General features: G+C 43.5%; 8 non-coding genes across 8 annotated transcripts; all 8 read left to right on the forward strand.

The window, feature by feature from the left end:
• The first annotated feature begins 756 nt into the window (after positions 1-756).
• trnan-guu (transfer RNA asparagine (anticodon GUU)) lies at positions 757-830 on the forward strand. The gene has a single exon. It is a non-coding gene; the product is annotated as a tRNA-Asn (tRNA).
• Positions 831-1,932: 1,102 nt separating this feature from the next.
• trnan-guu (transfer RNA asparagine (anticodon GUU)) lies at positions 1,933-2,006 on the forward strand. Its single transcript has one exon. It is a non-coding gene; the product is annotated as a tRNA-Asn (tRNA).
• Positions 2,007-3,109: 1,103 nt separating this feature from the next.
• On the forward strand, positions 3,110-3,183 carry trnan-guu (transfer RNA asparagine (anticodon GUU)). The gene has a single exon. It is a non-coding gene; the product is annotated as a tRNA-Asn (tRNA).
• A 1,102-nt stretch (positions 3,184-4,285) lies between these two features.
• Positions 4,286-4,359, forward strand: trnan-guu (transfer RNA asparagine (anticodon GUU)). Its single transcript has one exon. It is a non-coding gene; the product is annotated as a tRNA-Asn (tRNA).
• Positions 4,360-5,461: 1,102 nt separating this feature from the next.
• On the forward strand, positions 5,462-5,535 carry trnan-guu (transfer RNA asparagine (anticodon GUU)). Its single transcript has one exon. It is a non-coding gene; the product is annotated as a tRNA-Asn (tRNA).
• Positions 5,536-6,637: 1,102 nt separating this feature from the next.
• Positions 6,638-6,711, forward strand: trnan-guu (transfer RNA asparagine (anticodon GUU)). Its single transcript has one exon. It is a non-coding gene; the product is annotated as a tRNA-Asn (tRNA).
• A 1,105-nt stretch (positions 6,712-7,816) lies between these two features.
• trnan-guu (transfer RNA asparagine (anticodon GUU)) lies at positions 7,817-7,890 on the forward strand. Its single transcript has one exon. It is a non-coding gene; the product is annotated as a tRNA-Asn (tRNA).
• A 1,105-nt stretch (positions 7,891-8,995) lies between these two features.
• On the forward strand, positions 8,996-9,069 carry trnan-guu (transfer RNA asparagine (anticodon GUU)). The gene has a single exon. It is a non-coding gene; the product is annotated as a tRNA-Asn (tRNA).
• Positions 9,070-22,594: the final 13,525 nt, after the last annotated feature.

The following is a 22,594-nucleotide window of genomic DNA, read 5'->3' on the forward strand; positions in this document are numbered from 1 at the left end:
CTTTCCGTTTCTAGCGATATGGAAGACCTTCCTGGACTTACAGTAAGCTTGCTTTTGACCTGCTGTGTTTCCTCTTGTCACATGTGATTGGTGTGTTGTTGAACATGAAAGATGACAAGTTACTATACCTACTGGTAAAATGGCTGTCAATGGTCTCTGATCTTCTGTTACTCAATAGCTTGATCATTCTGTGTTCTCCAAGGAACATATCATTTATTCTTATTAATCTGGCTAGTATGACAATGTAAATGATGTCAATCTGGCATGAAAAACCTTAGCATTTATATTTATCTCGCGAGAAGGACAATGTTGGTTCAGTGTGTGTGTGTTTGTGTGTATATGTATGCCTATACGCCATGAAAGTGACTCGCTACTACATCATCCTCCGGAGTCAGTCCCCTAATTATTTTGAATGGGCTTGGCGATTATATATTACATTTGTAAAAATGCAGTTGTTTAAAATATATATTTATCAGAATATATTTGTGATTGTGGCTGAATTTAATCCTGCCAGATGCCTTTTAATATAATGTTGCACTGACGAACATTGCGCTACATTTTGCCCTTTTAAGGCCATTGAAAAAGCAAACAAACATTAGATAACTACAGAGCTACTTCCTTGAAAATGTTGCTGCACTTTCGATGCAAGGTAACACAACCATTGGAACAATGTGTTGTTGTTTCGTAAACTCCATGTTCAGTTGGAAGAGAGCACGGACGGCCAGCGATCAAGCGTCAGGGTCATATTCACCACAAGTCTCTGTGGCGCAATTGGTTAGCGCGTTAGACTGTTAATCTAAAGGTTGGTGGTTCGAGCCCACCCAGGGACGACAGTGTGTTGTGCTCCATGATGTGGATGTGACATCCTGGACCTCTAATGAAATTCCCAGTTCTTTTGGCCTGCTGAGGGTCAATGCCAACACAAGCCTCTCAAGTGCAATCAAACAGTTAGCTTGTTTGACTGTCAATCTCAAGTTTGGTGCTTCGACACCACCCAGGGATGACATTTTTCAGATTGTAGAGATGTGAACTGACCCTTCCTGACTTGTTGTGAGCTTCCACGAGACTATGGCCTGCTGAGGGTCAGTATAACCACAAGTCTCTTTGGTGCAATTTGTTGGCGCGTTAGACTCTTAATTTAAAAATGGATGATTTGAGCCCACCCAGGGATGCTGTCTTTCCGTTTCTAGCGATATGGAAGACCTTCCTGGACTTACAGTAAGCTTGCTTTTGACCTGCTGTGTTTCCTCTTGTCACATGTGATTGGTGTGTTGTTGAACATGAAAGATGACAAGTTACTATACCTACTGGTAAAATGGCTGTCAATGGTCTCTGATCTTCTGTTACTCAATAGCTTGATCATTCTGTGTTCTCCAAGGAACATATCATTTATTCTTATTAATCTGGCTAGTATGACAATGTAAATGATGTCAATCTGGCATGAAAAACCTTAGCATTTATATTTATCTCGCGAGAAGGACAATGTTGGTTCAGTGTGTGTGTGTTTGTGTGTATATGTATGCCTATACGCCATGAAAGTGACTCGCTACTACATCATCCTCCGGAGTCAGTCCCCTAATTATTTTGAATGGGCTTGGCGATTATATATTACATTTGTAAAAATGCAGTTGTTTAAAATATATATTTATCAGAATATATTTGTGATTGTGGCTGAATTTAATCCTGCCAGATGCCTTTTAATATAATGTTGCACTGACGAACATTGCGCTACATTTTGCCCTTTTAAGGCCATTCAAAAAGCAAACAAACATTAGATAACTACAGAGCTACTTCCTTGAAAATGTTGCTGCACTTTCGATGCAAGGTAACACAACCATTGGAACAATGTGTTGTTGTTTCGTAAACTCCATGTTCAGTTGGAAGAGAGCACGGACGGCCAGTGATCAAGCGTCAGGGTCATATACACCATAAGTCTCTGTGGCGCAATTGGTTAGCGCGTTAGACTGTTAATCTAAAGGTTGGTGGTTCGAGCCCACCCAGGGACGACAGTGTGTTGTGCTCCATGATGTGGATGTGACATCCTGGACCTCTAATGAAATTCCCAGTTCTTTTGGCCTGCTGAGGGTCAATGCCAACACAAGCCTCTCAAGTGCAATCAAACAGTTAGCTTGTTTGACTGTCAATCTCAAGTTTGGTGCTTCGACACCACCCAGGGATGACATTTTTCAGATTGTAGAGATGTGAACTGACCCTTCCTGACTTGTTGTGAGCTTCCACGAGACTATGGCCTGCTGAGGGTCAGTATAACCACAAGTCTCTTTGGTGCAATTTGTTGGCGCGTTAGACTCTTAATTTAAAAATGGATGATTTGAGCCCACCCAGGGATGCTGTCTTTCCGTTTCTAGCGATATGGAAGACCTTCCTGGACTTACAGTAAGCTTGCTTTTGACCTGCTGTGTTTCCTCTTGTCACATGTGATTGGTGTGTTGTTGAACATGAAAGATGACAAGTTACTATACCTACTGGTAAAATGGCTGTCAATGGTCTCTGATCTTCTGTTACTCAATAGCTTGATCATTCTGTGTTCTCCAAGGAACATATCATTTATTCTTATTAATCTGGCTAGTATGACAATGTAAATGATGTCAATCTGGCATGAAAAACCTTAGCATTTATATTTATCTCGCGAGAAGGACAATGTTGGTTCAGTGTGTGTGTGTTTGTGTGTATATGTATGCCTATACACCATGAAAGTGACTCGCTACTACATCATCCTCCGGAGTCAGTCCCCTAATTATTTTGAATGGGCTTGGCGATTATATATTACATTTGTAAAAATGCAGTTGTTTAAAATATATATTTATCAGAATATATTTGTGATTGTGGCTGAATTTAATCCTGCCAGATGCCTTTTAATATAATGTTGCACTGACGAACATTGCGCTACATTTTGCCCTTTTAAGGCCATTCAAAAAGCAAACAAACATTAGATAACTACAGAGCTACTTCCTTGAAAATGTTGCTGCACTTTCGATGCAAGGTTAACATAACCATTGGAACAATGTGTTGTTGTTTCGTAAACTCCATGTTCAGTTGGAAGAGAGCACGGACGGCCAGCGATCAAGCGTCAGGGTCATATTCACCACAAGTCTCTGTGGCGCAATTGGTTAGCGCGTTAGACTGTTAATGTAAAGGTTGGTGGTTCGAGCCCACCCAGGGACGACAGTGTGTTGTGCTCCATGATGTGGATGTGACATCCTGGACCTCTGATGAAATTCCCAGTTCTTTTGGCCTGCTGTGGGTCAATGCCAACACAAGCCTCTCAAGTGCAATCAAACAGTTAGCTTGTTTGACTGTCAATCTCAAGTTTGGAGCTTCGACACCACCCAGGGATGACATTTTTCAGATTGTAGAGATGTGAACTGACCCTTCCTGACTTGTTGTGAGCTTCCACGAGACTATGGCCTGCTGAGGGTCAGTATAACCACAAGTCTCTTTGGTGCAATTTGTTGGCACGTTAGACTCTTCATTAAAAAATGGATGATTTGAGCCCACCCAGGGATGCTGTCTTTCCGTTTCTAGCGATATGGAAGACCTTCCTGGATTTACAGTAAGCTTGCTTTTGACCTGCTGTGTTTCCTCTTGTCACATGTGATTGGTGTGTTGTTGAACATGAAAGATGACAAGTTACTATACCTACTGGTAAAATGGCTGTCAATGGTCTCTGATCTTCTGTTACTCAATAGCTTGATCATTCTGTGTTCTCCAAGGAACATATCATTTATTCTTATTAATCTGGCTAGTATGACAATGTAAATGATGTCAATCTGGCATGAAAAACCTTAGCATTTATATTTATCTCGCGAGAAGGACAATGTTGGTTCAGTGTGTGTGTGTTTGTGTGTATATGTATGCCTATACACCATGAAAGTGACTCGCTACTACATCATCCTCCGGAGTCAGTCCCCTAATTATTTTGAATGGGCTTGGCGATTATATATTACATTTGTAAAAATGCAGTTGTTTAAAATATATATTTATCAGAATATATTTGTGATTGTGGCTGAATTTAATCCTGCCAGATGCCTTTTAATATAATGTTGCACTGACGAACATTGCGCTACATTTTGCCCTTTTAAGGCCATTGAAAAAGCAAACAAACATTAGATAACTACAGAGCTACTTCCTTGAAAATGTTGCTGCACTTTCGATGCAAGGTAACACAACCATTGGAACAATGTGTTGTTGTTTCGTAAACTCCATGTTCAGTTGGAAGAGAGCACGGACGGCCAGTGATCAAGCGTCAGGGTCATATACACCATAAGTCTCTGTGGCGCAATTGGTTAGCGCGTTAGACTGTTAATCTAAAGGTTGGTGGTTCGAGCCCACCCAGGGACGACAGTGTGTTGTGCTCCATGATGTGGATGTGACATCCTGGACCTCTAATGAAATTCCCAGTTCTTTTGGCCTGCTGAGGGTCAATGCCAACACAAGCCTCTCAAGTGCAATCAAACAGTTAGCTTGTTTGACTGTCAATCTCAAGTTTGGTGCTTCGACACCACCCAGGGATGACATTTTTCAGATTGTAGAGATGTGAACTGACCCTTCCTGACTTGTTGTGAGCTTCCACGAGACTATGGCCTGCTGAGGGTCAGTATAACCACAAGTCTCTTTGGTGCAATTTGTTGGCGCGTTAGACTCTTAATTTAAAAATGGATGATTTGAGCCCACCCAGGGATGCTGTCTTTCCGTTTCTAGCGATATGGAAGACCTTCCTGGACTTACAGTAAGCTTGCTTTTGACCTGCTGTGTTTCCTCTTGTCACATGTGATTGGTGTGTTGTTGAACATGAAAGATGACAAGTTACTATACCTACTGGTAAAATGGCTGTCAATGGTCTCTGATCTTCTGTTACTCAATAGCTTGATCATTCTGTGTTCTCCAAGGAACATATCATTTATTCTTATTAATCTGGCTAGTATGACAATGTAAATGATGTCAATCTGGCATGAAAAACCTTAGCATTTATATTTATCTCGCGAGAAGGACAATGTTGGTTCAGTGTGTGTGTGTTTGTGTGTATATGTATGCCTATACACCATGAAAGTGACTCGCTACTACATCATCCTCCGGAGTCAGTCCCCTAATTATTTTGAATGGGCTTGGCGATTATATATTACATTTGTAAAAATGCAGTTGTTTAAAATATATATTTATCAGAATATATTTGTGATTGTGGCTGAATTTAATCCTGCCAGATGCCTTTTAATATAATGTTGCACTGACGAACATTGCGCTACATTTTGCCCTTTTAAGGCCATTGAAAAAGCAAACAAACATTAGATAACTACAGAGCTACTTCCTTGAAAATGTTGCTGCACTTTCGATGCAAGGTAACACAACCATTGGAACAATGTGTTGTTGTTTCGTAAACTCCATGTTCAGTTGGAAGAGAGCACGGACGGCCAGCGATCAAGCGTCAGGGTCATATTCACCACAAGTCTCTGTGGCGCAATTGGTTAGCGCGTTAGACTGTTAATCTAAAGGTTGGTGGTTCGACCCCACCCAGGGACGACAGTGTGTTGTGCTCCATGATGTGGATGTGACATCCTGGACCTCTAATGAAATTCCCAGTTCTTTTGGCCTGCTGAGGGTCAATGCCAACACAAGCCTCTCAAGTGCAATCAAACAGTTAGCTTGTTTGACTGTCAATCTCAAGTTTGGTGCTTCGACACCACCCAGGGATGACATTTTTCAGATTGTAGAGATGTGAACTGACCCTTCCTGACTTGTTGTGAGCTTCCACGAGACTATGGCCTGCTGAGGGTCAGTATAACCACAAGTCTCTTTGGTGCAATTTGTTGGCGCGTTAGACTCTTAATTTAAAAATGGATGATTTGAGCCCACCCAGGGATGCTGTCTTTCCGTTTCTAGCGATATGGAAGACCTTCCTGGACTTACAGTAAGCTTGCTTTTGACCTGCTGTGTTTCCTCTTGTCACATGTGATTGGTGTGTTGTTGAACATGAAAGATGACAAGTTACTATACCTACTGGTAAAATGGCTGTCAATGGTCTCTGATCTTCTGTTACTCAATAGCTTGATCATTCTGTGTTCTCCAAGGAACATATCATTTATTCTTATTAATCTGGCTAGTATGACAATGTAAATGATGTCAATCTGGCATGAAAAACCTTAGCATTTATATTTATCTCGCGAGAAGGACAATGTTGGTTCAGTGTGTGTGTGTTTGTGTGTATATGTATGCCTATACACCATGAAAGTGACTCGCTACTACATCATCCTCCGGAGTCAGTCCCCTAATTATTTTGAATGGGCTTGGCGATTATATATTACATTTGTAAAAATGCAGTTGTTTAAAATATATATTTATCAGAATATATTTGTGATTGTGGCTGAATTTAATCCTGCCAGATGCCTTTTAATATAATGTTGCACTGACGAACATTGCGCTACATTTTGCCCTTTTAAGGCCATTGAAAAAGCAAACAAACATTAGATAACTACAGAGCTACTTCCTTGAAAATGTTGCTGCACTTTCGATGCAAGGTAACACAACCATTGGAACAATGTGTTGTTGTTTCGTAAACTCCATGTTCAGTTGGAAGAGAGCACGGACGGCCAGTGATCAAGCGTCAGGGTCATATACACCATAAGTCTCTGTGGCTCAATTGGTTAGCGCGTTAGACTGTTAATCTAAAGGTTGGTGGTTCGAACCCACCCAGGGACGACAGTGTGTTGTGCTCCATGATGTGGATGTGACATCCTGGACCTCTAATGAAATTCCCAGTTCTTTTGGCCTGCTGAGGGTCAATGCCAACACAAGCCTCTCAAGTGCAATCAAACAGTTAGCTTGTTTGACTGTCAATCTCAAGTTTGGTGCTTCGACACCACCCAGGGATGACATTTTTCAGATTGTAGAGATGTGAACTGACCCTTCCTGACTTGTTGTGAGCTTCCACGAGACTATGGCCTGCTGAGGGTCAGTATAACCACAAGTCTCTTTGGTGCAATTTGTTGGCGCGTTAGACTCTTAATTTAAAAATGGATGATTTGAGCCCACCCAGGGATGCTGTCTTTCCGTTTCTAGCGATATGGAAGACCTTCCTGGACTTACAGTAAGCTTGCTTTTGACCTGCTGTGTTTCCTGTTGTCACATGTGATTGGTGTGTTGTTGAACATGAAAGATGACAAGTTACTATACCTACTGGTAAAATGGCTGTCAATGGTCTCTGATCTTCTGTTACTCAATAGCTTGATCATTCTGTGTTCTCCAAGGAACATATCATTTATTCTTATTAATCTGGCTAGTATTTTACAATGTAAAATATGTCAATCTGGCATGAAAAACCTTAGCATTTATATTTATCTCGCGAGAAGGACAATGTTGGTTCAGTGTGTGTGTGTTTGTGTGTATATGTATGCCTATACGCCATGAAAGTGACTCGCTACTACATCATCCTCCGGAGTCAGTCCCCTAATTATTTTGAATGGGCTTGGCGATTATATATTACATTTGTAAAAATGCAGTTGTTTAAAATATATATTTATCAGAATATATTTGTGATTGTGGCTGAATTTAATCCTGCCAGATGCCTTTTAATATAATGTTGCACTGACGAACATTGCGCTACATTTTTGCCCTTTTAAGGCCATTCAAAAAGCAAACAAACATTAGATAATTACAGAGCTACTTCCTTGAAAATGTTGCTGCACTTTCGATGCAAGGTAACACAACCATTGGAACAATGTGTTGTTGTTTCGTAAACTCCATGTTCAGTTGGAAGAGAGCACGGACGGCCAGTGATCAAGCGTCAGGGTCATATACACCATAAGTCTCTGTGGCGCAATTGGTTAGTGCGTTAGACTGTTAATCTAAAGGTTGGTGGTTCGAGCCCACCCAGGGACGACAGTGTGTTGTCCTATATGATGTGGATGAGACATCCGGGACCTCTAATGAATTTCCCAGTTCTTTTGGCCTGCTGAGGGTCAATGCCAACACAAGCCTCTCAAGTGCAATCAAACAGTTAGCTTGTTTGACTGTCAATCTCAAGTTTGGAGCTTCGACACCACCCAGGGATGACATTTTTCAGATTGTAGAGATGTGAACTGACCCTTCCTGACTTGTTGTGAGCTTCCACGAGACTATGGCCTCCTGAGGGTCAGTATAACCACAAGTCTCTTTGGTGCAATTTGTTGGCACGTTAGACTCTTCATTAAAAAATGGATGATTTGAGCCCACCCAGGGATGCTGTCTTTCCGTTTCTAGCGATATGGAAGACCTTCCTGGATTTACAGTAAGCTTGCTTTTGACCTGCTGTGTTTCCTGTTGTCACATGTGATTGGTGTGTTGTTGAACATGAAAGATGACAAGTTACTATACCTACTGGTAAAATGGCTGTCAATGGTCTCTGATCTTCTGTTACTCAATAGCTTGATCATTCTGTGTTCTCCAAGGAACATATCATTTATTCTTATTAATCTGGCTAGTATTTTACAATGTAAAATATGTCAATCTGGCATGAAAAACCTTAGCATTTATATTTATCTCGCGAGAAGGACAATGTTGGTTCAGTGTGTGTGTGTTTGTGTGTATATGTATGCCTATACGCCATGAAAGTGACTCGCTACTACATCATCCTCCGGAGTCAGTCCCCTAATTATTTTGAATGGGCTTGGCGATTATATATTACATTTGTAAAAATGCAGTTGTTTAAAATATATATTTATCAGAATATATTTGTGATTGTGGCTGAATTTAATCCTGCCAGATGCCTTTTAATATAATGTTGCACTGACGAACATTGCGCTACATTTTTGCCCTTTTAAGGCCATTCAAAAAGCAAACAAACATTAGATAATTACAGAGCTACTTCCTTGAAAATGTTGCTGCACTTTCGATGCAAGGTAACACAACCATTGGAACAATGTGTTGTTGTTTCGTAAACTCCATGTTCAGTTGGAAGAGAGCACGGACGGCCAGTGATCAAGCGTCAGGGTCATATACACCATAAGTCTCTGTGGCGCAATTGGTTAGCGCGTTAGACTGTTAATCTAAAGGTTGGTGGTTCGAGCCCACCCAGGGACGACAGTGTGTTGTCCTATATGATGTGGATGAGACATCCGGGACCTCTAATGAATTTCCCAGTTCTTTTGGCCTGCTGAGGGTCAATGCCAACACAAGCCTCTCAAGTGCAATCAAACAGTTAGCTTGTTTGACTGTCAATCTCAAGTTTGGAGCTTCGACACCACCCAGGGATGACATTTTTCAGATTGTAGAGATGTGAACTGACCCTTCCTGACTTGTTGTGAGCTTCCACGAGACTATGGCCTCCTGAGGGTCAGTATAACCACAAGTCTCTTTGGTGCAATTTGTTGGCACGTTAGACTCTTCATTAAAAAATGGATGATTTGAGCCCACCCAGGGATGCTGTCTTTCCGTTTCTAGCGATATGGAAGACCTTCCTGGATTTACAGTAAGCTTGCTTTTGACCTGCTGTGTTTCCTGTTGTCACATGTGATTGGTGTGTTGTTGAACATGAAAGATGACAAGTTACTATACCTACTGGTAAAATGGCTGTCAATGGTCTCTGATCTTCTGTTACTCAATAGCTTGATCATTCTGTGTTCTCCAAGGAACATATCATTTATTCTTATTAATCTGGCTAGTATTTTACAATGTAAAATATGTCAATCTGGCATGAAAAACCTTAGCATTTATATTTATCTCGCGAGAAGGACAATGTTGGTTCAGTGTGTGTGTGTTTGTGTGTATATGTATGCCTATACGCCATGAAAGTGACTCGCTACTACATCATCCTCCGGAGTCAGTCCCCTAATTTTTTGGAATGGGCTTGGCGATTATATATTACATTTGTAAAAATGCAGTTGTTTAAAATATATATTTATCTGAATATATTTGTAATTGTGGCTGAATTTACTCCTGCCAGATGTCTTTTAATATAATGTTGCGCTGATGAACATTGCGCCGATGCCATGCAGACCTGGTTAGTGTGTTGGTGTGCATTTAACCAGGTCATTACCCTTTGAACTAAAGATTGATGCTAACTCAATGCTTCTAAAATGTGCTGACAACCACAATAAATACAAAATGCTATATTTGTTGGATGTGTTGTAGTATCAAGTTGTGATTATTGTAAATGGTTGAGGGTTCCTTTGCTACAGTGAGATAAATTTAAGAGATTAATGAGTGGTGATTTTGTGTTTTTGGTCTCTGTACACTCTCTGTGCAGAACATGGGAAGTCGGTGGATATTTAAGCTTGCAGTCCGTAATTCAAACTACAACAAAACGACCACCCTGTCACTTGTTGTGGTATACGGCTGAGGGATGGGGCTAAGGAAATTCATTAATCTACATTATTTATAATAATTGCCATAAAATAACTGTCAATTTTGGGTTATGACAGGAAAATACTTGAATTGCTACTTTCATTTAAAAGTGCAGAAATTAATGTAGAAAATGCAGATTGCCCCTTTAAAATAAAATACCAGGTAATCAGAAACATGAATATGGCATGTTGTTATTTATTTCATCTCTACTATCTTTGTTGTAGTGCTGACTACACACATCTACTCTGGACACTCTGAAGATGATGATGGTAGATATTTGTACACTTGATCAAGCCTCCATCTCTTTATGCTTCATCATATATCTTTGTGATTTTTAAAGCTGCTTTTGGATAGACATATTTTGTGTTTTGATCGTCTCAAAATAACAGGTGTTAAAGTAATTGTTTCATGCTGGTTTTATTTTGTGCAGGACAGGCACATGCTGTTCTGACCATACAACCCAAATCCTCCCAGATATTCAGTGGAGAGTCTGTCACTCTCAGTTGTAACATACATAGGGGAGAAGTCACTGACTGGAAATACACATGGAGCAAGGATAGTGTAGACTTCCTTAGTAGGAAGCATGAATATGAGATCAGTGAGGTTAAGATTTCAGACAGTGGTGACAAGTGTCGGTACACATGTTGATCAGAAGAAGCATTCTGAGTTTAGTGATTCAGTCAGACTGACGGTGACAGGTGTATGGTACTAAGAATATACTTTTAACTGATTGATGCACTAACTGCATTGGTCTTCAATGAACTTTTTTCCACAGCTCTGCCTACAGCCTCAGTGAAGATAGTCACTACCCTGGAGACACTGTCAAGCTGCAGTGTGAACTATCAGACGACACAGACTGGACTTACAACTGGTTAATAAATAAAGAACAGCTTTCAAGTCAGACCAGTAAAACCACCACCACCTCCCTCTCTGACCAGGCTGGTCAGTAACCGTGTGAGGGGACAAGGACAAGACCGCCCCATAATTCATATCTCAGCTTATCTTTCCACATCAGCGTCACTGGTGAGCTCACTATGCTATGCGTGCGTGTCTGTGTAGAAATGTTACTTTATTTATTTTCTACAACTACCTCAGAACCTGATGGTGATTTGTTGTTCTCTCTCCAGGTGTAACTCCTGGACCCTCTACATCAGTCCTAGTAGGAGTGGTTGTGGGCCTGGTTGTTGCTGGTGTTCTACTGGCCATTCTCCTGATACTGCTGTGTCGATATAAAATGCAAAAGGTGAGACATTTATCAGTTGTTATTTAACCTTTTAACCAACTCAAGGCCATAAGCAGAGAAGAAAATGCTCTCCAAGAAGCGGCGCTCGTAGTGGCCGGGGACTTTAATGAAGGCAAACTTGAATCAGTTGTACCAAATTTTTATGTCACACGTGCAACAAGGGGAAAATAATCCTAGACAACCTTTACTCCACACAAAGAGATAGACACAAAGCTCTCCCCCGCCCTTCATTTGGTAAATCTGACCACAATTATTACATCCTGATTCCTGCTTTCAAGCAAAAACTAAAGAAGGAAGTACCAGTGACTCGCTCAATACGGAAGTGGACAGATGACACAGATGCTACACTACAGGACTGTTCTGCTAGCACAGACTGGAATATGTTCCAGGATTCATCCAATGGCATTGAGGAATACACCACCTCAGTCATCGGCTTCATCAATAAGTGCATCGATGACGTTGTCCCCACAGTGACTGTACGTACATATCCCAACCAGAAGCCATGGATTACAGGCAATATCTGCATCGAGCTAAAGGCTAGAGCTGATGCTTTCAAGGAGCGAAGAAGTCCCGCTATGCCCTCACATGAACCATCAAACAAGCAGAGAGTCAATACAGGATTAACTTGTTGACGCTACCCATCCCAGTAGCGGGGTAATTGTCATCAGCAACCGCTGAATAGCATAGCGCCACAGTCAAATAATATTACAAAAAATATATATGTATTCATATTCATGAAATCACAAGTGCAATATAGGAAAACACAGCTTAACCTTTTGTTAATCCACCTGTCATCTCCGATTTTGAAATTATGCTTTACAGCGAAAGCAATCCAAGCGTTTGTGTAAGATTATCGATAGCATAACATAACATTATGTACACTAAGCATTATGCAGCTAGGTCACGAAAATCAGAAAAGCAATAAAAAAATGGTTTACCTTTGATGATCTTCGAATGTTTTCACTTACGAGACTTCCAGTTACACAACAAATGTTCCTTTTGTTCCATAAAGCTTATTTTTACACCCAAAATACCGACGTTTGTTTGTCGCGTTATGTTCAGAAATCCACAGGAAAGAGCTGTCACCACAACGCAGACGTATATTCCAAATAATATCTATAATGTCCACAGAAACATGTCAAACGTTTTTTATAATCAATCTTCAGGTAGTTTTTAAAATATATATTCGATATTATATCAACCGAATGTGTAGCTTTTTCAATAACAGTGGGAGGAACAATGGCGGATTTACTCAATTGCGCAAAACTCACTTTGAGAGCCCCCACCTATCCACTTACGCAATGTGATCCTTCACGTTCATTTTTCAAAATAAAAGCCTGAAACTATGTCTAAAGACTGACACCTTAGGGAAGCCACAGAAAAGAGAATCTGGTTGATATCCATTTAAATGGAGGATAGGCATGCATAGGAACAGAGAGGTTTCAAAATAAGAGGCACTTCCTGATTGGATATTCCGCAATATCAGTTCTGTTATACTCACAGACAATATTTTGACAGTTTTGGAAACTTTAGAGTGTTTTCTATCCTAATCTGACGATTATATGCATATTCTAGTTTCTGGGGCTGAGAAATAGGCCGTTTCAAATGGTTTTTTTTTGCCAAAAACGAAAATACTGCCCCTTACAGTCAACAAGTTAAGACTGAAACCTACTACACCGGCTCTGATGCTCGTCGGGTGTGGCAGGGCTTGAAAACTATTATGGACTACAAAGGGAAACCCAGACGCGAGCTGCCCATTGACGCGAGCCTTCGAGGCAAGCAACACTGAACCATGCACAAGAGCACCAGCTGTTCTGGATGACTGTGTGATAACGCTCTCGGTAGCCGATATGAACAAAACCTTTAAGCAGGTCAACTTTCACAAAGCCACAGGGCCAGATGGATTTCCAGGACGTGTACTCAAAGCATACGCGGACCAACTGTAAAGTGTCTTCACTGATATTTTCAACCTCTCCCTGACCGAGTCTGAGTCTGTAATACCTACATGTTTCAAGCAGACCACCATAGTCCCTGTGCCCAAGGAAGCGAAGATAACCTGCTTAAATGATTACCTCCCCGTAGCATTCTCGTTGGTAACCATGAAGTGCCGTGAAAGGCTGGTCATGACTCACATCAACAGCATCCTCCCGGACACCCTAGACCCACTCCAATTCGCATACCACCCCAACAGATCCACAGATGACGCAATCTCAATCGCACTCCACACAGCCCTTTCTCACCTGGACAAAAGGAACACTTACGTGAGAATGCTATTTATCGACTACAGCTCGGCTCACACTGATCCTTAACACTGGGGCCCGTCAGGGGTGTGTACTTAGTCCCCTCCTGTATTCCCTGTTCACCCACTACTGCGTGGACAAACACGACTCCAACACCATCATTAAGTTTGCTGATGACACAACAGTGGTAGGCCTGATCACTGACAACGATGACATGGCCTATAGGGAGGAGGTCAGAGAACTGGCGTTGTGGCGCCAGGACAACAACCACTCATCTTGTTTGTCTTGATTAATAGACTACAGGAAAAGGCAGGCCGAACAGGTGGGCCGAACAGAGTTTCAAGTTCCTTGGTGTCCACATCACCAATGAACTTTCATGGTCAAAACACACCAATACCCTTTCCCCCTCTGGAGACTGAAAATATTTGGCTTGGGTCCCCAGATCCTCAAAAGGTTCTACAGCTGCACCATCGAGAGCATCCTGATCGGTTGCATCACCGCCTGGTATGGCAACTGCTCGGCATCTGAACGTAAGGCGCTACTAGTGTGAATGGCCCAGTACATCACTGGGGCCAAGCTTCCTGCCATCCAGGACCTATATAATAGGCGGTGTCAGAGGAAAGCCCATAAAATTGTCAAAGATTCCAGTCACCCAAGTTATAGACAGTTTTCCCTGCTACCGCACGGCAAGTGGTACCGGAGTGTCAGTCAAGTCTGGGACCAAAAGGCTCCTCAGTAGCTTCTACCCCCAAGCCATTAGACTGCTGAACAATTCCTAAATATCGCAACCAGACAATTTACATGACCCCCCCCCCCCTCCCCTTGTGTACTGCTGCTACTCGCTGTTTGTTTGTTACCTATGCATAGTCACTTCGCCCCCACCTGTAAAGATTAAGTCAACTAGCCTGTACACTGAGTTGGTACCAGTACCCACTGTATATAGCCTCGTTATTGTTATTCGTATTGTGTTTATTTTAGCCTACTCTTGAACTGCACTGTTGGTTAAGGGCTTGTCAGTGAGCATTTCACTGTAAAGTCTACACTTGTTATATTCGGCACATGTGGTTCGAATTTTGTGGTCGGGCCATACAATGAACAAATGATCCGACCGTTCCAGCCAGTGCCTACATTCCTTCAACGCCATCATCACTGCGAGAAGCTATCGATTCCCCACATCGTCATTTTTCTCCATGGCTTTGAGGGGATGGGAGAAGAAGGCGCAGGGATGTAGCTTCAGGTCCAGGGCAGAACGCTGGGACAGGACCGCCCCCACTCCTACATCAGAAGCATCGGCCTCCACCATGAACTGAAGGGAAGGGTCAGGATGAACCAAGATGGGAGCAGTGGTGAAGTGGTGTTTGAGGTCCCGGAACGCCCGGTCAACAGCAGGGTACCACATGAACGGAACTTTGGGAGAGGTGAGTGCTGACAGGGGGGAAGCCAGGGTGCTGTAACCCAGGATGAAGTGGCGATTAAAGTTGGCGAACCCCAGGAAACTTTGCATCTGCACCCTGGCCAATCCACTACCACTCTCACCTTCCCGGAATCCATCTGGACACTCCCAGCGGAGATGATGTACGCCAGAAAGGGGATGGTGGAGCGATGCAACTCGCACTTCTCTTCCTTAACAGCTAACAGCTGATTCTCCAGGAGGCGTTGAAGAACCTGTCAGACATGGAGCACATGTTCTTGGGGGGAGCGGGAGAAGATTAGGATGTCATCAATGTAGACGAAGATGAACCGGTTAACATGTCATGGAGAACATCATTTATCAGAGCCTGGAACACAGGCGTTGGTGAGGCCAAATAGCATGACCAAATACTCACAGTGGCCACTGGCCATGTTGAAGGTGGTCTTCTACTCATCCCCTTCCCGTATCAGCATTTGGTGGTATGCATCCGTAGATCCAGCTTGGAAAACACGGTGGCCACCTAGAGCGGCTCGAAGGCTGAGGAGATGAGTGGTAGCGAGTAGCGGTTCTTCACCATTATGTCATTGAGTCCTTCTCCACAAAGAAGAACCCTGCACCAGCAGGAGAGGAAGACGGATGGATAAATCTGCAGATAGGTAGTCCCCAATGTAGGTCTCCATAGCCTTGGTCTCCGGTCTCGACAGCGAGTACAGTTGTCAAACGGGGCGGAGTGGTGCTAAGGAGAAGGTCAATCCCGCAGTCATATGGTCGGTGAGGCGAGAGCGAAATGGCCCGTGCCTTGTTGAACACCTCCCGATGATCCTGGTACTCGGCGGGAATGGCGGAGAGGTCCGGGGCACCTTCCGAGCCCCCAGGAAGATGTCCCGGGGCAGGTTGCGCTGACTTCAGACAATGGGCATGGCATCACAGACTCCAGCCCATGATGGCACCAGTAGACCAGTTGATGAGGGGATTGTGTTGCTGGAGCCAGGAGAATCCCAAAACCACGGGAATCTGAGGAGACTTGATGAGCAGAAATTTAATAGTTTCAGTGTGATTCCCTGACACAGGGACCCGGCCAATGGAGCTCACATCCAGTGCCCTAACATCCATGGGAATGGAGAGGGGCTGAATGGGATGTTCAGCTCGGAAGCCAGGGTAGTGTCCAAAAAGCTCTCGTCGACCCCAGAGTCAATGAGGCCCGGGAAGATTTAGACTGGTTTCCCCACAGCAGAATGGCATGAAAAGGGGTTCGATCAAGGGAAGCAGAAAAGTTCTCCATATGGCCCCCGGAGTACTCGCTCCTACCGGTGAGCCTGGTCTTTTTAAAGTACAAGAAGACACAAAATGACCAAGAGTCCAGGAATACAGACAACTCTTAGTGTTGATCCTGTATTGCCATTCCGCTGGCGTAAGCCCAGCTCTGCCTAGTTGCATAGGCTCCGAAAGTGGTGACTCAGCCGTCTTCGGCGACTCTCCGGGGAGGTCGGGAAGCCTCGGGTTCTATCGGCAATGGGACCATCGGGGACTTCCGGGATGACTCGGAGGCAAGGTGCAATCACTGGACGTGCGAGCGAAATCAAATTAACTCTCCCTATGTCGTTCCCGTAATTACCCATTGATTCTGATGGTCAATGCGGGGAAGGAATCGAGATCAGTTGGTAACTCCCGAGCAGCAAGCTCGTCCTTGACCTCCTCCGAGACCCTGTGCAGGAACATATCGAATAGCGCTTCCTGGTCCCAAGCACTCTCCGCTGCCAACATATGGAAATTCACTGCATAGTCTGCCACACTGAAGGAAGTCCTGCTGAAGCTGGATTATTTTACGGGCAGCTTCTCTCCCAGAGAGAAGCATCAAAACCACATCTTCACCTCTCCCACGAACCCCTCCAGACTAACGCATATGGTTGGTTGTTGTTCCCATACAGCGGTAGCCCAGGTGAGAGCCCTCCCGGAAATCAGCGTAATGAGGTAGGCCATCTTGGAGCAATCCGAGGGGAAGGAGGAGGGCTGAAGCTCAAAGATGAGGGCACAATGAGCTAGAAAAGCCTGACAGGTGCTCGGCTCTCCATTGAAGCGTTCCGGGGGAAGTAAGCGGATCTCCCGAGAAGGTGGAGTGACCGATGAGACGACGCTGCTAACAGCTGAGTTACTCAGGGGCTGTGAGGTTACCACCGTGGTAGGCTGTCTCCCAGGCAAGCCGCGGAATTGCTCCAGCAAAATGTCCAATGCCCGTTCATGGTGTTCAGCCAACGTTTGGACACCTTCTATAAGGCCACGAAGCAATTCCTCGTGAGTGCAGATGGTGGCTCATTTGGAGGAGATGGCGTTGAGCAGTTGGCCCCGGGTCTGCTGGATCAGTCATGGCCAGTTCTTTCTATCACGTTTCAGGTAGACCCAGTTTATTAACCCAACAGGGGCAGGCAAAATACAGGTCATGGGCAGGCAGGAGTCAGTAATCCATATAGGTGTGGAAAAGGAACAGGACAGCATGCAGGCTCAGGGTCAGGGTAGGCAGAGGTCAGTAATCCAGAAAGGTGGGGCAAATGTACAGGATGGCAGGCAGGCTCAGGGTCAGGGCAGGCAGAATGGTCAACTCCAGGGAAACAAGAAAACAGGAACAATCGAGAGACAGGAGCAGCGTGAAATCCTCTGGTAGTCTTGTAGAAACAAAACGAACTGGCAACAGACAAACAGAGAACACAGGTATAAATACACAAGGGATAATGGGAAAGATGGGTGACACCTAGAGGGGGGTGGAGACAATCACAAAGACCGGTGAAACAGATCAGGGTGTGACACAGAATATTATACTGCTAGTCAATATGCGTCAGAGGTGTGAGGTTATGATAGGGGGAATATGAAAGGAGGGATGTCCAGTTGTACTTTTCTTCTTCTTGGCTTTGGCCTTCTGTTTAAGGTTAACCTCAGCATAGGTCGCATCAACATCAAGTCAGTTTACTGCTGATAATTGACATTTCCAGTCAACAAATGAAGGAATTAGCTTATTGCATATTTTGCATCTTCTTTGAAACTCAAAAATCGCACATTTAGATTTCACCCGATTTTCACCTGTAGAATGGGTCTCACATGTGGTCTTCCCTGTCTTGACCTCAGAATAGACTGGATTTCTTTTGGATCAGCGGCATTTTAGAGGAGGAGGAGAAGGATGAGAGAATTTGTATGTTTTATCAAATTTTATGAGTAAAAAACAGTGCTACCTTTTGTATTAATTTACGTGACAGTCGAGAATTACTATCTTTTTCTTGTCCAAATTTTTGAGTTGAATCTGTGTGTACGTGACCTCACTTGGTCCAGCAGTAGCAGCACCAGCATCTGAAATATACAGGTAATACCCTAATATCTCTACTTACTGTTAGTATGCTAGAATATTAAACATATGAAGAACAACTGCAACAACAACTCTACACTGTATTCATGCTAAACTTAACATAGTGTACAGTACCCACTGTTGTTATTGTCTGATGGAGTGACTGTATCATAGATGTTAGCGCCACCTGTTGGTCAAAGAAGAGAGTGAAAGATTTATTGGACGGTTTTCCCTCAGCTTGCCTGGGGACATAGAGTATGGTAACATGTTGTATACAAGTGGATGGTGAAAAGTCAGTGTGTGAGGTTACAGAGAGGGTAGAGTGGTCTGGACTAAGAGACTGACCATGCTGCAGATGTTTATACCCAGCATCAGGAGCTCGTCCCTGGGTAGATCATTGGTCCTGTTGGGGGTTCAGGTTAGTCCTCTGGGGCTGGGGGGGCCTACAGGGAAATAGAGAGTCATGAAACACACAGATGAGATTTTACTGTATGAAAAGGTACTTAGTTGAAAGACAGGTGTACTTGTGAGAATATTCTGTTTCAACATGAACCTGTAATGAGAAATGCATACTGTTTTAAACTTTGTAATTAGACATTATTATCTATAACATTAATGAAAAAGTTACATGAGAAATTATAAAATCTCACCTTTGGCGTTTTATATCGACACAGCAGTACCGGGAGAATGGCCAGTAGAACACCAGCAACAACCAGGACCACAACCACTCCTACTAGGACTGATGTAGACGGTCCAGGAGTTACTAGAGAACAGCAAATCACCGTCAGGTTCTGAGGTAGTTGTTAGAAAATAAATAAAGTAGTACACATTTCTACACAGACCTGTACACACACCCACACACACACACACACACAGACACGTACACACACACACACACACAGACACGTACACACACACAGACACGTACAACACACCACACACACACACACACACACACACACACACACACGTACACACACACAACATCCTTCATAGTGATAGTGACAAGATCACTGATAAATGATTATGTGGATCTGGACTGGATCTCTCCCTGACACCAGAAGAGACCCTGGTCAGACTCAGCAGCTCTACTGATGGTGAAGGTGGCTCCTGTTGTAGTGTGTCTGCCAGACAAGGTTCATTACTTTCTTACAAGGAACAACAAACCGGATCCGCGCGTGAGCCATTGTGCGCTATCGTGCATACATTTATTTTGTCCCCCTACCCCAAACGCGATCACGACACACAGGTTAAAATATCAAAACAAACTCTGAACACACTACTACATTAATTGGGTACAGGTCGAAAAGCATTAAACATGTATGGCAATTTAGCTAATTAGCTTGCAATTGCTAGCTAATTTGTCCTATTTAGCTAGCTTGCTGTGCTAGCTAATTTGTCCTGGGATATAAACATTGAGTTGTTATTTTACCTGAAATGCAGAAGGTCCTCTACCTCCGGCAATTAATCCACACATAAACGGTCAACCTAATCGGTTCTAGTCATTTCTCCTCCCAGGCTTTTTTCATCTTTGAACTTATATGGTGATTGGCATCTACACTTTCATAGCATTACCACGACAACCAGCAAAACAGTCTTCAATCACCCACGTGGGTATAACCAATGAATAGATGGGAGAGGCAGGACTTGCAGCGCGATCTGCGTCAGAAATAGGAATGACTTCTATTTTAACACTTGGCAACGCAGACGCTCGTTGTCGTGCGCGAGCAGTGTGTTGTGCATAATTGAATAACGTATATTTCTAAATGTATTTTGTAACGCTCACGCACGCGACGTGTCCGGTCTGGTCAGCATGTTAGCGTTGTCTTTGTACCATGTATAGCTCCAGCCACTGTCAGACCTCACTGAACACGTCAGAGTAACTGTCTCTCCAGCATATGCAGGGTTTGGTGTTATGGTCAGGTGTAGTTTCAGTCAGAGCTAAGAAAACACAGACCAGAATGTCAATCTGGATACATGCTTGTTTATTTAAATCCTTTACTTGTTGGAGTTAAGTTTTGATGAAAGTTGAGTTTACATACTGTAGGGTATGTTGACTCCATTCAGTTAGAATTGACAGTGTTTACAGTACGGTATTTACATTAACCCTCAATGGCTCAGAATTCAGAAAGTCCAGATAGCGTCAACAGTGACGTTGATGTGGAGAGATAAGCTGAGATATGAATTTTGTGGAGGTCTTGTCCTTGTCCACTTACGCTGGTACTGACCAGCCTGGACAAAGAGAGATGGTTTGACCTGAAATCTGTTCTTTATTTATTAACCAGTGGTACGTCCAGCCTGTGAAGTCTGATATGTCACATGCAGCTTCTATCAGATACAGAGGTACCATACTCTGGAATTCTTATCTTCACATTGTCAAAACCTCATCATCCCTCAATAACTTCAAGCGAAGACTGGAGGTCAGGCCTGATGAACCAAACTACCCAATAATCCCCTTCATGTAGCCTAACTGTCACTCACACACACAAACATGTGTACCCACATATAATCAAATATGTTTTTCTTGTTTACTGAATATATTATGTACACTTAGAATTAATTTACTTTGTTTAATTGAAAAAAAAAAAGAACTTATATTTGTGCTGTGGTTTTCAAATCAGCCCTTTTGGCTTCTAACCTCAATAAATAAAAGATAGATAGATAGAATCGATCGATAGATAGATAGATAGATAGATAGATAGATAGATAGATAGATAGATAGATAGATAGATAGATAGACCATCTCGAATCCCACCGCACCTTCTCCGCTGTGCAATCTGGTTTCCGAGCCGGTCATGGGTGCACCTCAGCCACACTCAAGGTACTCAACGATATCATAACCGCCATCGATAAAAGACAGTACTGTGCAGCCGTCTTCATCGACCTTGCCAAGGCTTTCGACTCTGTCAATCACCATATTCTTATCGGCAGACTCAGGAGCCTCGGTTTTTCGGATGACTGCCTTGCCTGGTTCACCAATTACTTTGCAGACAGAGTTCAGTGCGTCAAATCGGAGGGCATGCTGTCTGGTCCTCTGGCAGTCTCTATGGGGGTGCCACAGGGTTCAATTCTCGGCCGACTCTTTTCTCTGTGTATATCAATGATGTTGCTCTTGCTGCGGGCGATTCCCTGATCCACCTCTACGCAGACGACACCATTCTATATACTTTCGGCCCGTCTTTGAACACTGTGCTATCTAACCTCACAACAAGCTTCAATGCCATACAACACCTCCTTCCGTGGCCTCCAACTGCTCTTAAACGCTAGTAAAACCAAATGCATGCTTTTCAACGCGTCGCTGCCTGATGGTTCCGACCTAGAATATGTGGACGTCTATAAGTACCTAGGTGTCTGGCTAGACTGCAAACTCTCCTTCCAGACTCATATCAAACATCTCCAATCGAAAATCAAATCAAGAGTCGGCTTTCTATTCCGCAACAAAGCCTCCTTCACTCACGCCGCCAAGCTTACCCTAGTAAAACTGACTATCCTACCGATCCTCGACTTCGGCGATGTCATCTACAAAATGGCTTCCAACACTCTACTCAGCAAACTGGATGCAGTCTATCACAGTGCCATCCGTTTTGTCACTAAAGCACCTTATACCACCCACCACTGCGACTTGTATGCTCTAGTCGGCTGGCCCTCGCTACATATTCGTCGCCAGACCCACTGGCTCCAGGTCATCTACAAGTCCATGCTAGGTAAAGCTCCGCCTTATCTCAGCTCACTGGTCACGATGGCAACACCCATCCGTAGCACGCGCTCCAGCAGGTGTATCTCACTGATCATCCCTAAATCCAACACCTCATTTGGCCGCCTTTCGTTCCAGTACTCTGCTGCCTGTGACTGGAACGAATTGCAAAAATCGCTGAAGTTGGAGACTTTTATCTCCCTCACCAACTTCAAACATCAGCTATCTGAGCAGCTAACCGATCGCTGCAGCTGTACATAGTCTATTGGTAAATAGCCCACCCTTTTCACCTACCTCATCCCATACTGTTTTTATTTATTTACTTTTCTGCTCTTTTGCACAC

The sequence above is a fragment of the Oncorhynchus kisutch genome, linkage group LG9 (genome assembly GCF_002021735.2).
Source record: "Oncorhynchus kisutch isolate 150728-3 linkage group LG9, Okis_V2, whole genome shotgun sequence".
In the NCBI taxonomy this organism is placed as follows: domain Eukaryota; kingdom Metazoa; phylum Chordata; class Actinopteri; order Salmoniformes; family Salmonidae; genus Oncorhynchus; species Oncorhynchus kisutch.